Source organism: Lygodium microphyllum, chromosome 5 (genome assembly GCF_053477565.2).
Source record: "Lygodium microphyllum isolate KBCC chromosome 5, Lygodium_microphyllum_v1.1.10, whole genome shotgun sequence".
NCBI classification, from domain to species: Eukaryota; Viridiplantae; Streptophyta; class Polypodiopsida; order Schizaeales; family Lygodiaceae; genus Lygodium; species Lygodium microphyllum.
In genome coordinates this window covers 87,656,142-87,672,155 of record NC_141139.1, presented here as the reverse complement: position 1 = coordinate 87,672,155, position 16,014 = coordinate 87,656,142, and the positions used below count along the sequence as shown (strand labels likewise).

At 43.9% G+C, this 16,014-nt stretch overlaps 1 protein-coding gene across 1 annotated transcript in view; it reads left to right on the top strand.

The window, feature by feature from the left end:
* The window catches only part of LOC148036100 (tRNA (guanine(26)-N(2))-dimethyltransferase 2-like), an 80,140-nt gene that overhangs the window by 43,256 nt on the left and 20,870 nt on the right, over window positions 1-16,014 (top strand). The window lies entirely within an intron of this gene.

Sequence of the window (16,014 nt, the reverse complement as noted above, 5' to 3'; positions counted from 1 at the left end):
AATGGGCTGCTGTACATATACTTCCTCATGAAGTTCTCCATGTAAAAATGTAGTTTTAATATCCAACTGATGCACAGTCCATCCATAATGAGCAGCCAAAGCAACCATAGACCTGATGGTCGTCATACGGGAAGTAGGAACAAGTGTCTCCTCATAGTCAATGCCTTTTTTCTGTGCATATCCTTTAGCTACAAGCCTTGCCTTGTATTTGTCAATGGATCCATCTGCATTCCGTTTCAGCTTGTAGACCTATTTTGTTCCAATGGCTTTCTTCCCAAATGGCAAAGACGCCAAATCCCATGTTTGATTCTTAGTGATAGAATCCAATTCAGCTTTCATTGCTGCCGTCCAATGCACACTCTGTTGTTCATCCTCAAAACATTCAGGCTCTTCTTCATCAAGGGTGCTTGCTGCCATAACAAACTCCATGGTGTGTGGAGTATCATGCATACGAGCTTGCCTTCTAGTACGAACAGCTATGGGTGCATCCAAATAACTATCTTTCATAGTCTGTAAATACCATCTAGGCATTTGTCTTGCCTCCTGACTGTGCATAAGCTCTTGCTGAATTTCAGTTTCAGCACTCTGCTAAATATTCAGATCAGCCAATGGCTGATTTTCTGCATTTTCCAAAGGAGTAGCTAGCTGAACTTCGAGTTCACTTGTTGAAACTCTAGCTGAATCACCAAATATAATGGGCAACAGGCCTTCAAATACATCACGGGCAGCTTGATATGTGTCTAAACCAGCCAGGGACAATTTTGATTTTTCATCAAATAGTACATTCCTGCTGACAAACACCTTTTTCGAAACAGGACCATAGAGTCTGTAGCCTTTGCTCTCACTGCTATATTCCATAAAAATGCATTTAATAGCCTTGTTGTCCAACTTTTTCCTGAGTACCTTTGGAATATGTGCATATGCAAGGCACCCAAAGGTATGAAAGTGTCCAACAGAAGGTTTTTGGTTGTTCCAAGCCTCAAAAGGTGTAATTTTCTTCAAAGCTTTGGTGGGGCATCTGTTCAAAACATGGCAAGTACACATGACGGCTTCCATCTAGAAACTGTGAGGCAAGCTCTTTGCCTTCAGCATACATTTGGCCATCTCCATGAGTGATCGATTCTCTCTCTCTGCAACTCCATTTTGCTGTGGAGTATAAGCAGTAGTGTACTGATGGACAATGCCCTTCTGCTTCAAAAAGGAATTCAGCATAGAGGACATGTATTCCCTCCCTCGGTCCGAACGGAGAGTCTTAATTTTACAACCAGATTGGTTTTCGACAAGTGTAATAAAAGCCAAGAATGCATCATACACTTTTGACTTTTTGACCAAAGAGTAGACTTAGAAAAATTGAGTAAAGTCATCAATAAAAGTCACAAAATAGTAATATCTTCCCAATGACTTTGTCTGCATAGGCCCACATACATCTGAATGCAATAACTGCAACCTAGTTGTTGCTCGAAAAGCAATATCTTGGGGAAACGAAAAATGATGCATTTTTTTCAAAATACATCCTTCGCACAAGTGCTCAGGAGGTCTCTCCAATAGAGGTAATCCATCTAGCATCTGCGTACGCTGTAAGAGCATCAAGTTGCCAAAGTTTACATGCCCCATCATAGGATGCCATAACTTTGCCTGTATCATAGCAGGAGTAAGAGTGGATGTCAAATACGCTGACTGATTAACTGAAAGAGCATCCAACTTGTATAACCCATGACATAAAGTGCCTGTCAAGACCAAAGTCATGTGCTCTTTGTCTCTCACCATGCATCGGTTATCATCAAATGTGACCTGCAATCCACAACGTGCCAAAGAAGAGATAGAGAGCAAATTCTTCTTTATGTGTGGCACAAATAAAGCATCCTGTAGGCGGAGAATAGAGCCATCAATGGCTGTGAGCATAATCTCCCTAATACCTCTAACAAGGTATGATGCATTGTTGGCATACTGTGTAGACTTGCCAACTGGAGTTGCATGAACAGATGCAAATAAATCTCTGCGAGATGTAATATGCCTAGAAGCACCACTGTCAAAAAACCAAGTGCCTGCATCCTCAGTAGAGCTGAATGCTCGATCTACCCAAGAGGTGTCATAACTGCATGTGTAAAAACAATAGTCCCTGTCTGCAACAAAGAATGCAGACTCAGTAGCAATGGAAGGAGCATTAGAAACAGACATTCCTGACTCCTTTTTCTTCTCTTTGGCAATGCGCTTTCTGCACTCAGTGATGTAGTGGCTTGGCTTCTTGCAATAATGGCATTTGCCCTTTTTGGCTTGCGTGTCCTCTTGTTTTTTGTTTGCCTGTGATGTACTAGAAGTCCCAGAACTCTGCGGAGCATTCTTCACTTGGCTGTCTTTGCCTTTCTATCTGGCCATAAAAGCTTGCTCAGAGGCTATAGCATCCACACCACTATTTCTCCGTGTTTGCTCCTCCTCTAGAAGCAAACTGACTAACTGAAGAAAAGTGATTGGTTGTGCGACAATCCTTATGGTGAGGTTTAAGGCCGTACGAAAAGCGAAGTACGAAGGAGGTAATGAGTTCAAAGTGGTAGATATTATCTGTGCATCTGAATAGTACTCATCAACATTCATGAGTTGCTCTCGCAAGTCTTGAATTTTGTTCAAGTGATCCTGAATAGAATCACCTTCATCCATTTTCAATGTCTCTAGCTCTCTCTTTAAGAAAGAGATGCGAGTCTCATTCTTGCCTGCAAACGTCTGCTTCAAAGCTAGCCAAGCTTCTCGTGAAGAAGCTGCTGAACGAATGTGGGGGATGATTGATCACTGAATTGCCAATGCAATCAGCGACAAAGCCTGTGCATTCCGTGTATCCCATGCTTTTTGAGTTGTTGTTCTTTGGGGAAGTGGTTGAAGTGGAGCAGGTTGAGGTGCCCGTGGTGCACGTCCTCCTGGAGAAGGAGTAGCTGGAGCCACAACTCCAGGTCGAGCTTCTTCTCCACTGACATAATCCCAAAGATTTTTGGCCATGAGTACATTCTTCATCATGAAGGACCAAAATGAATAGTTATTTCCATCTAATATGTCCTTCTTGGATACATAGGTGAAAACATCTCCTCCCTGATTTGCCATGATTTTCAATTACCAAAAATTGCAAAAGAGCAATGTCGAAGTAGGATTACACTGGAAATTTGATTCCAGAAATTGCAACAAAATAACTTTCTGCAATTAGTGTACAAAGGTGCACTTTGTCAAAACTGTCTATTATGCACGCAGTCCAACGTGCAATTAGTATTCAGCAACACTGTACCAGCAAAATCCCCAAAATTTATTGCCTCGGGTTTGTCAAAACAGTCTGTTAGTGACTGTAACTGTAGTGCGTATGTCAATGTTTCCAGAAAACATAAAAGCCCAATTTTTTTTTGATGAATTTGTTTCAAAAATTGCATTTAATGTGTCCCAGACACGTTTGTTGACTTCTGTGTTTGTGGCGTGGGAACCCCTGCTTCTAGAAATTGTAGAAAAGTAAAAAAAAAAGAAGAAAAATTGCACGAAGACGAGTTGACTGGCGGCGTTTCAGTCGGGTGCGACTGGCGGCTTTTTAGTTGGGCGCGACTGGCGGTGTTTTAGTCAGGCGCTTCAGGAGCTGGCGACGTTAGAGGCGGCGCTTCAGACCAACGGGCAGGCAGCGGTCAGTAGGCGGGTGTTGTTGGTGAGAGGCGGCGGGAGTATAGACGGGCTGCAGGAGTGGGCAGCACTGTCGTTGGCGAGCAGGAGCTGCAAGAGATATGCTGGACGTCGTAGGTAGCATGACTGACAGGCGGCGCAACCAAGACGGGGGTGACTCACGCAGAGGCTATGTATCGCAGCTGGCAAAGCTGTCGTTGCAGCTGGCGTTTAAGAGGCCTGGCGGGTGCAGGGCTACCTGCTAACAGACTGGTGGCTGCTGTGGCAAACCTGAAGGTTTGTGTTGGGATTGAGCAAGAAGCTCCTCGGAGGCTAAGGAGAACCTAAGGTTCAGCTGAACAAAATGTGAGTTGAATAGAGGCAATGCTCTGATACCAAATGTGAGGGAGGACAGGATCGAAGCTTAGCACAGAAAACCAGTGGATAGTAGAGAGTGAAGCACGACACCCAATGCAATTGACTGAAAAGAGTGTAAACTCAAAGTACAAGGTACAACCCTTAAACCTTAGGGTTGTAGGGGGGTGTTTACACCTGAATACGTTAAGTGCCCGTAAGTGTGTATCATAAGCACATACGAAATAATACCATAAGTCTAGGGGAAAAAGCCTCTCCTACTGAGAGTAAAAAGTGCCCCAGTGTACTATTGATCACCGACGCTCCTATGTGAGCGTAGGCGTAGGTGAGGCGTGAGTGAAATACCCAACAGCATTGCAGATGGATGTGATTCAGCCCACGGAGGTAGCGATACTAGTAGCTTCTCAAGAGCTACAACAGGCTTCAGACACGCCACAGTCCCTAGACCATTGCTCCATTAGGTTGAGCTTCCCATACACAGAAATCATTAGGGGAGGAGAGCGTTGCTTGGGAGGAGTTCTTATTCCAGATTAGAGGCCAGGACCCATGGTTCACAACAGAGTTTGGCAGGACCACAGGCTCACTTCAGTTCTCCAGGAGAGACAGGGCGATAGGAGCCAAGACTTTCTCCAGGATTGATCCATCTTATGTGGATGATTGGGCCTACGACAGAGGTGGCCTTACAGGCATCATACCTGGCACGACCCTCTTGGACCGCTCATCGATTTAGATACTTCTTGAGAGAGTAGGGGGACCCCATTCCAGTGTCAAGATTCCAGAGCACTTCTTTTATGAGGATGATCTTAGAGACACTGTCACACAGTGTTGGAGATCTAGACCCTTCTCAGTTGGACGGGCAGCTAATGACTTGGATGAGAGCCTATAGGAGATTAGTTTGCTCTTTAGAGAGAAGGCCACAAGGAGGAGACATAGCCTTCTAGAGAAGGAAAGAGTTGCTAGGGCATCATTGGTTGCCTTACAGAGGGAGGAGGAGAGACGGCCAAGATGCATATGGATAGTTGAGAGGATGCATACCGCCAGGGCAGAGATCGACTCCATGAAGGAAGCTAGATTAGAGTACATATTTCATGAGAGAGCCTCTTTTTGGACTGAGTCTGGGGATAGGGTTAATAGGGATTTTTTCCACACCACAGGGCCTAAACACTCTAGAGAGGGTGTTCGGAGACTTAAGAGAGCTAATGGATCCATTGCACAGGGCCCTCTAGAGGCGAGACAGGTGGCCACACAATACTATACATCTCTTCTAGGATCCACCACTAGACCCCTTGGATATGAGAGATAGAGAAGCAGTTTGGCAAAGCACGCAGAGGGTGGTTATAGACAGGATGAGTAGAAATCTGATGGCTCATTTTACAGAGGAGTTGGAGGAGGCACTTCGGGCACTACCCTCAGACAAGTGTCCAGGGGAAGATGGACTAGATAAATCCTTCTTTGTGAGCTACTGGGATCTTATCAAAAAAGGCCTTCACTCAGCCTTTCAGGAGATTATGGCATCAGGGACTATGCCAGAGAGACTCTTTGAGGGGCTGATTCATCTTATCTTGAAAGGAAGTGGAGATAGATTGGAGATCACTCAGTGGAGACTGATCACCTTGCTTGGAATTGCCTATAAGATCCTCACAAAGGCGATTAGTCCCAGGTTGGCACCATTGATGTCAGATATTATACATCCCACTCAGACAGGATTTGTCCAAGAGCGCAGCATCTTGGACAAGATCTTCACCTTTTGGGAGACCACAGCTTTGGCTAGATCTAGGAGGCAAGACCTTATTGTGCTCCTTCTCGACTTTGAGAAGGCATATGATGGCGTGGATTGGGAGTTCTTGGAGGGCACAATGCTGAGGATGGGCTTTCCAAAGCAGTGGGTTAAGGGTGTAGCGGCTCTCTATTCTTTAGCACATAGCCAGGTCATGATTGGAGGGGCAAGAGGAGATAGATTCAGCATCCATAGATCAGTTAGATAGGGATGTACACTTACCCCATTCTTGTTTCTTTTTGTAGCAGAGGCCATGAGTTCCTTCTTGAGAGGAAAATCTACAGGTATTAGAGGCATCAGGCTACCCATCCTTGAATTTGAGGAGCTTCTTGATGTGGAGTTTGCTAATGATACAACAGTTTACGTGGATGGGAATGAGGGCAACTTTAGAGCCTTTGTAACAGCCATGGAGACATTTTGCAGAGCATCAAGATCATTAATTAATTGGCACAAATCCTTTGGATTTTGGATATGCGACACTAGACAGCCAGAGTGGCGACCACATGAGGATTTCACACAGGTTTCCCGCGGGACCGCTGTGAGATATCTTAGATGCCATGTGGGAATTGACATTACCTCAAAGCAGCAGTTGGCACCCCTCCTTTTGAGCATCAGACAAAAGCTTTTGTATTGGAGCTCAGTGAGACTCTCGTTGGCAGGAAGAGTAGTGGTTGCCAACCAAGTTTTTCTTGCGACCATGTGATACATCACTTCTTGTTGGGCGTTCTCTAGGCCGTGTATTGGCCAGGTGAAATGCCTCATTAGGAACTTCATTTGGTCAGGAGGAGATGGGAGTCTAGCCAGAGCAAAGGTGGCTTGGGATGTCATCATACAACCTAGATCCAAAGGAGGATTGGGGATCACAGACCCAGATAGTCAGAGCAAAGTTGTATTGGTCAAAGCTCATTGTTAGGGATCTGCTTCCAGGTGAGGAGCCGTGGAAGAAACTTTTGATGGGGAGGTTAGAGGACTTGACACCTATACATAGAGGACCATGGCAGCCCAACATTCACTGGATATTTCAAGAGATCAGCACCAGAGATTTAGGGAGGAGCTTCGAGGTCAGATTTGCAGCTGCCATTATTAGAGCTTGGAGATCTGTATCTCCAGGGCTCCACCAGCTCCCCCCGACTAATATTGAAGAGAAGAGGAGATAGCCTCTTCTCTTTAATCGTTATTTGATATCAGAGTCAAGCCACACCATTGGGCAGCGGACACACTTATCATGGGGGAGATTCTCTTTACAGGTCGCTACATCAGTGGGGGAGTGGTTTTCATTTCAAGAGTTACCACACGAGACCCAAAGGCAGAGATTACAGGGTCTTAGGGGAGCCAGGGCTATGATTGAGGCCGTGATGCAAGGGGTTCCACCAGATTGGCAAACTTAAACAGCTTCCTCTCAGACTTGGATCGGTCTTTTCTCTAGAGGGGATATCCTTTTAGCAGTCATTGCATCTAGCGAGACATGACATTCACTTTCACAGTTGAGGAGGATGACTGCCTCCAACGAGAGGACCTTGACCTTACAACACTCAGTGGCTGCTCTAGGCAGAGAATCAGAGTAGTGGCACACTTTCAAAGAAAATGGCACATAGACCCAGACCCAACCACTTGTCTTATAGATGGATGGAGATATTAGGCATACCAGAGGAGGCCTCTGCAGAGACTTCAGTGGGATCCAGCAGAGTGGGTGTGGAGGGATCCCTTCCTTGATAGGCCTTCCGACATCCCCTTCTTTGGCTACACTACTAGATTGGGACGGAGGATACATATGAGCAAGATTAGAGCACAACCTACGGTCATCCCTCATTGGCATAGAGGGAGTCTCAAATGAGTTCCTATACGACTTTTGGAGGCGGCTACATGACAGCTTCAGGCTCAGGAAGATATCTCTCTTTCTATGGCTTCTAGCCCATAGGAGTTTAGTAGTTGGCACTTGGCTCGGATATGGCAGGGACGGAGTGGCTTGAGAGCGATGTGCTGAGCTAGAGGAGACAGAGACATTGCCTATGGGACTGTCCTAGAGCCCAACAGATTTGGAGAACAGTTCTTAGGATAGTATTCCATGGTACATCAGAGTCCATGGTGGCGACATGGGGGGACTGCAACTTGGTCACAGATAGAGGTCCATCATGCGGCTATGAGGACACTCAAGGGAGCATTTCTTTTCTCATCATTGGACAGCATCTGAGCAGGATCCTACCCCCCAGACTACTCACATACACTGTGGACTCAGGGACATTGTCACAGATGGGAGCTGATTTACAGCATTATAGCTTGGTACATATGGACTGCGAGATGTAGCCAGGTCATTGACCTTCAGGATATAGCCACTGGGGAGTCTTTATCGAGGATTTGGATAGAGATAGTCCATAGTCTCCTTGGGAGATGGGAGAGGTTGTAGGGCAGCTTTGAGAGGATGAGGAAGAAAAGAGAGGTTTTCCTGAGGATTTGGGATTGAGACACCTTCTTTCACACTACGCCTCAAATGGTTTGGCACTTTAGCCCACCAGATTTATTGTTTACACAACCATTGTATCTTTGATGTACTTAGTACTCTTCACAGAGTTTCTTGTACTTTGTATTTACCCTAGGGGGACTCTCTCCGAGGTGTTATTAATAGAATTCTCTTTTCTTGGATTTTTTTTTCCAGCCTTTAAAGACTGAAAATTAATCTAATAATTATTTCGGTGCCCTGAAAAATAAACTGATTGGCCAATAATTAAATTGGCTAGGCAAGTTCCATTCCCAAGTGTCTCTATGTGATCTTTGACCTTCAGATTGACGTTAGGTACCATTAAATGCCACTTCACTAGTGTCACCAACTGACACTTATGGCCCAATGGATGACCTAGGCCAACAATTGTCACCTGATACCACCAAGTACCTATGCGGCATAACTTATAGCAACTTTTGCCTTTGACATTCCGTGATTTCTTTAGATCCCGGGCTTGTAAATTTACTTTAACCCCAGTTGCACCTCACATGTGCAATATTTACTTAATCATGTGATTAAAAATTAATCCACATGTTAAGTGAGGTTTCAAAAATACATGTCCTCATGACAGACCTCCCCCTTGAAATCCTTGCAATTGTCCTTGATTGCACTGCCAAATGCATCAAAAGCAAAGTACTACACTGGAATTTCCATAGGGCATCATAGTCAACACAACATTATGCACTGTTGTTCAACCATTCCTATGCCCAACATATGCTGAAAATTATCAGCCAATATAACATAGCATAACACTCACAAAGAATCTCAAAAACATTGTCAGATTATCATGTGACATGTCCATTTCTCATGAGCTCAACTCATTGGCAAAACCAAACAATAGTATAGCGAAAACCAAGCATAAAGTATGGCTAAAACATCAATGGCATCATAAATATGCTGTTGTCATAGAGACAGGGAACGCCCGTTCCGGCGCATAGGAACGGATTAACGCGTTCCGGGAGGTACGAGCCCAGGAAACGTTGGCGAAACGTTTCCTCCCGTTCCCTGGCTCGTTCCCGCCCGCCGTTCCCTGGCCGTTCTCGCCCGTTCCCTGGTTGTTCCCCGTTTGGAACGGCCGTTCCAGCAAGATAATTTTTAAATTAAAAAAAAAACAGTCGCCCGTTACTCCCGCTTGTCGCCCGCTACTCCCGTACCTGCTCCCGTCCACCTGTACGCAGTCGGCGACTCGCCTGCATCTTCCGCCTCTCGCCCGCGAGCTTCTCCAGACTCCCGTCTGTCGCTCGGCTTCTCCCTCCTGTCGCCGCCTTCTCCTGCCTGTCGCCCATTGCTCCGCCTGCTCCGCCTGCCACACCTACCTAGCCAAGGCCGTGCCTACTTCTGCCCACTTGACTCTCCTACCTGCCTCTCCCGCCTACGTCGCGTGCGGCACACCTCTATTGATTGCTTGGCCTGACTTCGGCCCGCGATTAGGTGAGGTTCGAGGAATCTAGATTCTCGATACTCATGTTGAAATTTTGGCCGAAATTTCTGCATTTTCATTGGACTTTCAACTTTGGTTGAAATTTCTGCAATTTCATTGAACTTTGACACATGGATGTTGAAATGTTGGCTGCAAATTTCTGTAATTTCATTGAAGTTTACTGATTATTTGTCACTTCTATATAGATGACAGCATTGACATCTATGGGATCTTCATCATCCTCAACAGGTACTTCGTCAACAACTGGACGAAGGCGAAGCACTACTTGGCCATGGTGGGATGAGGTAGATGCAGGGGTGCCATTGAGAGGTGGAGGGGCTCGCCCTTGGACATGCAAACTTTGCCCTTATGCTCGCACTAGTGGGGCTGATAAAGTGAGAGCCCATCTTCTACATGAGGAGGGGAAAGAGGGGCGTTTTTGCACCAATGTATCAATTGAGAAAAGACAGGAGTTACTTGACCGCATAGCCACTTCTATGGGGAATTCACATGCCAGGAGGATGCCAAATATAGCAGTGGATCCAACAACATGGACTCCAAGGCCAGCAGGGCATGGTGCTTCATGCAGAAGACCACCAGGATTATTGGCTACATAGCCTTCTCGTGGGCCATCAATGGCAACAGGTCGTGGTGTTAAACAGAGTTCATTGCACACTTCATGGGAACCAAAGAAAAAAGAGGAAACAGATGCAACAGTGGCACGTTTTTTTTACCATGACCATATTGCATTCAAATCAGCCAGGTCACCTTATTTTTTAAATATGGTGACAAAGATTGCAGAGTATGGACCCACATATAAGCCCCCTTCATCAAAAACTATCAAGACTACATTGCTTCAAAAGGAGAAAGTAGCCATAGAGATTGCAACAGCAAATATTCACAATCAATGGGCAAGAAATGGAGTGATATTGATAGTAGATGGATGGAGTGACACACGCCATAGGTCCATACATGGTGTTGTTGCATATTCTCGTGGAGATGTATACTTCATTGGTAGTCATGATGCTTCAGAGATTGGAAAGAGTGCAGATGTATTGGCATCCGAGTGGTGCGAGGCAGTGCAGGCTGTTGGGGCAGAAAATGTAGTGCAGTTTGTGGCAGATGATGAACCTACAAACAGGGCAGCAGGAAACATTTTAATGGCAATGTATCCACATATCACCTTTAGTCCATGCATGGCGCATTGCTTGAATAACTTGTTGAAGGATATTGGGGATTTGCCATGGATTGCATCTCTTGTTTCGAAAGGCAACAAGATTATCACATTTATATGTAATCATTAGTACTTGCATGTTGAGTTTCGCAAGAGAAGTGACAAAAAACTTCTTAAATACTCGGATACACGATTTGCATATAACTTTCTTATGCTTGGTCGATTGCACCATTGCAAAGGTGCAATTAGGGAGCTATTTGCTAGTGATGAGTATGAAAATTGGACTGGGGCTGCCATTGCTACTGCTGTGTTATGTAATGCATATGTTTCTGATAGAGATTTTTGGGATGAGGTCAATCGCACCAACCACATGGTTGGTCCTATTATGCACATGTTGAGGCTTGCAGATTGCATGGATCCATGCATTGGGAAGATCTATGAAGGTATGGATGGCATGATTGAGAGGTTGGAGAGTTTGGAACCAAATGCAGATAGGTATGAGCAGATCAAGGAGTTATGCATCAGCAGATCGAATGAGTATTACTCTCCTATGCATGCTGTAGCATATGTGCTTGATCCTGAGTTTCAAGGAAAGATGCAAGAAAGAGACCTTGAGGTGTTTAAGGCTTGGAACACATTGCTTGCAAGGCTTTATCCTAGCCGTGAAATGCAACGCAAAATTAAAAATCAGCTCTCTGTATATCGGCAAATATTAGGGATGTTTGGTATAGAGAATGCACTGGAGGACAGGACAAATATTGGGGCTGCTTTATGGTGGGAGGACTACGGGGCAGAAGCTCTAGAGTTGCAGAGTTTGGCTATTCGTATTCTTAGCCAAACAATTAGCTCTTCTTGTTTAGAGCAACTATGGAGCTCATTCAATCACATTCACTCAAAGAAGAGAAATCGTCTTGGTACAATGAAGAAGAATGACCTAGTTTATGTGAGCTCCAATCTTCCCTTGCTAGCTCGTACATCAGTTGCAAAGGCTGATTCTTTTATATGTTGGGAAAAGGATGATGATGATGATGATGGTGATGGTGATGGGCAGGATGTTGTTCAGCAGGATGAGCATTCAGACACAGTGGAGCCATCTTCCATGAATCAGAGCACTTAGTAGCTAGCCTTTTGAAACTTTAGAGTATTGACTTGGAAATTGGAGCTCTTGTAACTTGGATCTTTACTATTTAGGCTTTAAAGTTTAGTGCATGTTTTGTGTTTTTGCAATGCACACTTGTTGCCAATTGGACTTATGCAACATTGTTGAATTATGAATGCGACAATCCATTGCTGGTTACAATGTTTTGAATCTTTATTATTGTTGAAACTTGATTATTATGTCTCTAGAGTCTAATTTCATGAATTATGGTTGATATGATCTCTCTCTCTAGATTCTAAGACAAGTGTTGACTCTCTCTCTCTCTCTCTCTCTCTATATATATATATACAACGTTCCCTCCGTTCTCGTTCCCTCACTTTGGGCATTCCTCCCGTTCCCCGTTCCCGTTCCCCGTTCTTGGTAACTATGGCTGTTGTGCATGGAACTAGATGGAAACCATTGAAAACTGAGCATAATCTGATCATAAACTGATCACTTGCTGATCTGAGAACTAATCAGAAAGTGCTGCAAATGTGACCCCAAACTGATCACAAACTCATTGCAAAAACTGATCAGCAATCAGTGCAAAAACTTATGCACAACTGATCCAAAAAGTGACCATAAACGGTTCTCAAGCTGATAGAAAACTGAGCTGAAACTGATCAGAATTTTTGTCTCAAAATTGAGGCAAAATTCATGCCAAATTGCTCATAAGATGATGCAAAAGTATAGTTCCAGTGCCAGGTGAAACTCATACCCATATGCATACATTTCACAGTGACTAGTACACTAAGTAGTGACCTCATGGCAAACATACTCTCAGCGCAATACCTTGGATGCATACTGAATACATCCCGGATCCACTACATACGAGAGCTGTCCATAATTGGAGGAGTGGAAGTGCTACCTCCCCCTTGAGCATCAGGCAATACTCTAGACCCTTGCTCTGCTGAACCTAACGGAGCCTGGTGAACTAAGGCGGCTCTAACTGAAAGGCATCTAGGTAAAGCTGCAATAGTTGAGGATGGTCTGCCAAGTCATTCTCTTCCATCCATTTGGCATCCATTGGTGAATAGTTCTGAAATTTCACTAAGTATCTTGTGGAAACTTTGCCCTTTACATTTCTTTCCTTATGTGTCAAAATTTGCTCAGGTACCAAAATCTCATCTAGCTCCTCAACCTCAGGCTGAATTTTAGCAGACATATCCTCTCGCATATCACCATGAAAAGGCTTGAACAAACTGACATGAAAGGCATTATGTATCTGCCAATGTGGAGGTAATTTTAGCCGATATGCCATATCATTGATCTTCTCCAACACTTGGAAGGGCCCATAGTATCTCATACTCAACTTCGGATACAATCTTTCTCTTCCTTTCATCTTTTTCAGCCTTGCCATTTCAAAACCCAGCAATACATAATCACCCACTGCAAACTGCAAAGCACATTTGTGGCGATGAGCTATCTCTTTTGCTTTTCTTGCGATCTCTAAAGTGCATATTTTATCTCTGCATAGGCTACATCCAAGTTTTCCACATAACGATCAGTCCCAAAGATCTTATCCTTAGTTTGCAAAATAGGTGGTATCTTCTTGCCACCCTCAACCACCTTAAATGGAGCTTTGCCCGTAGAAGTATGCATTGTGTTGTTGTAAGCAAACTCAACCAAGGGCAAATACTACTTCCACTGTGTCTTGTGGTCTGAAACATAGCACCTCAAAAGATCTAACACTCTGGAATTTTCTTGCTCAGACTCTGACCATTTGTCTGCGGATGGAAGAATGATGAGAATTTCAGAGTGGTACCCATATTCTCAAACAAGTCCTCCCAAAATAAGCTGGTCATCTGAGGGTCCCGATCACTGATGATCGACTGTGGCATACCGTGATACTTAAAGATGTGCTGCAAAAACAATCGTGTCATATGATCAGCCTTTATTTTCTTCCTCATCGGAATGAAATGGACTTGTTTGCTAAACCTACAAATGATAGTCCATATTCCATCATTCCTTGTAGGTGTCTTAGGAAGCTCAAAAATAAAGTCCATTGCAATGCTTTGCCAAGGCCTATCTGGAATAGGCAAGGGTTGCAATAAACTTGACATCTTTTGCCTATTGTGCTTTACCTTCTAGCATACGATGCATGTCTTAACAAACTGTTCTACATCATGTCTCAAAGCTGGCCAATAAAAGAAATGCTCCACTGCCTTGACCGTGGCATCAATACCTCTCTGCCTTGCATATGGAGGAACATGACTTTTAGTGGTAGCTCTAGGCCTTAACTGCTTTGAGACATATAGTCGTCCATGCGTCATAAAAAATCCATCTCTTAGCACAAAGTGTTCATGCCTTTGGCCATTGCAAAGCTGATCATAAACATTAGCAAAGTCCGAATCAGCAACATATTACTCTTTCATGGCATCCAACTCAGTGTGATAAACCATGTGGACGGTTAAAATTTGTGACTTACGTGACAGTGCATCAGCCACAACATTCTTTTTACCATCAATATGTACAATCCGAAAATGAAACATAGAGAGAAAATTTGCCCATCTCATATATGCTTCTTTGACAACTTTGTCTGCGTCAAAATGTACCTCAAAGTTTGACGGTCTGTCTGCATTGTAAAATCAGTCCCCCAAGAAATAATGTTTCCACGTAGAGAGTGCATGAATTACAGCCAAGAGCTCTTTCTCATAGACCTGCAAATTCTTTTCTACAATGTGGAGAATTCGGCTCTCATAAGCCACAACTCGGCTGTCCTGCATGAGAACAGCCCCAATGCTGTTCGCACGTGCATCACATTGAACTATGAATGAGTTTCTTAGCTTGGGCAACACAAGCACAGGATCTGAAGTCATCTTTTTTTTCAACTTTTGAAATCTTCCTTGATTTTCAGCTTTATTTTCAGATTTACCCTTTTTCTCAGCCTTTGTCTCTTTGATATGTGACTTGGCATCATCATCGTGGAATCTTGCATTCTTTCCACACAGCAATGTGTTGGTTGTAGTAGCAGTTTTAATAAGCTGTTACATGCTGAAAATAGTGGACTTAATGCAAAAATCTCAAATACCCTTTGGCAAACCACAAATATACTACTCCACCTACTCATGTAGGGGTATTGTGCGATAAGAAGTAACTAGCAGCAATGCATCCCAAAACTTCTTATTGTATTGACCCAAGGTCTTGCAGTCTTTAAAATTCAGCCGATTCCAAGCTGTCATAATGTCCACTTCAAGGGTACTTGTCCACTAATTTTAAGCAAACATTTGCGTGAATTGGACCCAAGTGGTAGGTGACTTCCCTTGAATAAGAAGTGTAGACCACGATTGCAATGCATTTCCCTTAAAAAATGTGGTTGCCTTGCGTATCTTAAATGCCTCTGTGAAGTTGCTCCTAGAATAGGTTGTATCAAACTGCTGAATAAGAACTAGTGCTTTCAGTCTATCTTGTGCACCACTGAAAGGCTCAAACTTCACGGTTTTGTCACCTTGATCATAGTCCTTCGGCGGACCTATGGGAGTGAATTTATCATAAATGGGCTGCTGCAAAAAGGGTGCATTGGCTGTATCTGCATAAAAACTAGCACTATTTGAAGCACCTACATGACCAACAGTAAATCCTTGTGCTCCAAGGACCAACAGTCCCTGAGAGTGTTGATACATATCCATATGGCGCTCTTTGTGCCCCAAGGATCATGCCTATGGTGTCATACATGGTGTTAGGCATTCGACTTGCATTATCCGGATACATTGGGTGTTGTGAGCCATGCATTGGCTGCTGCAGTTATGTTGGACATGTACTTGGTGATATCTGGTGTCAATTGTTGGCCTAGGTCATTTATTTGGCCATAAGTGTTAGTTGGTGGCACTAAAGAAGTGACATTTAATGGTACCTAACGCCAATTTGATGGTTAAAGATAGCGGAGAGATACTTGGGAATGGAAGTTTCCTAGCCAATTTAATTATTGGTTAGTCAAATTATTTTCCAGGGCATCGAAATAATTATTAGATCATTTTTAGTATTTAAAGATAAATTAATATTTAATTAT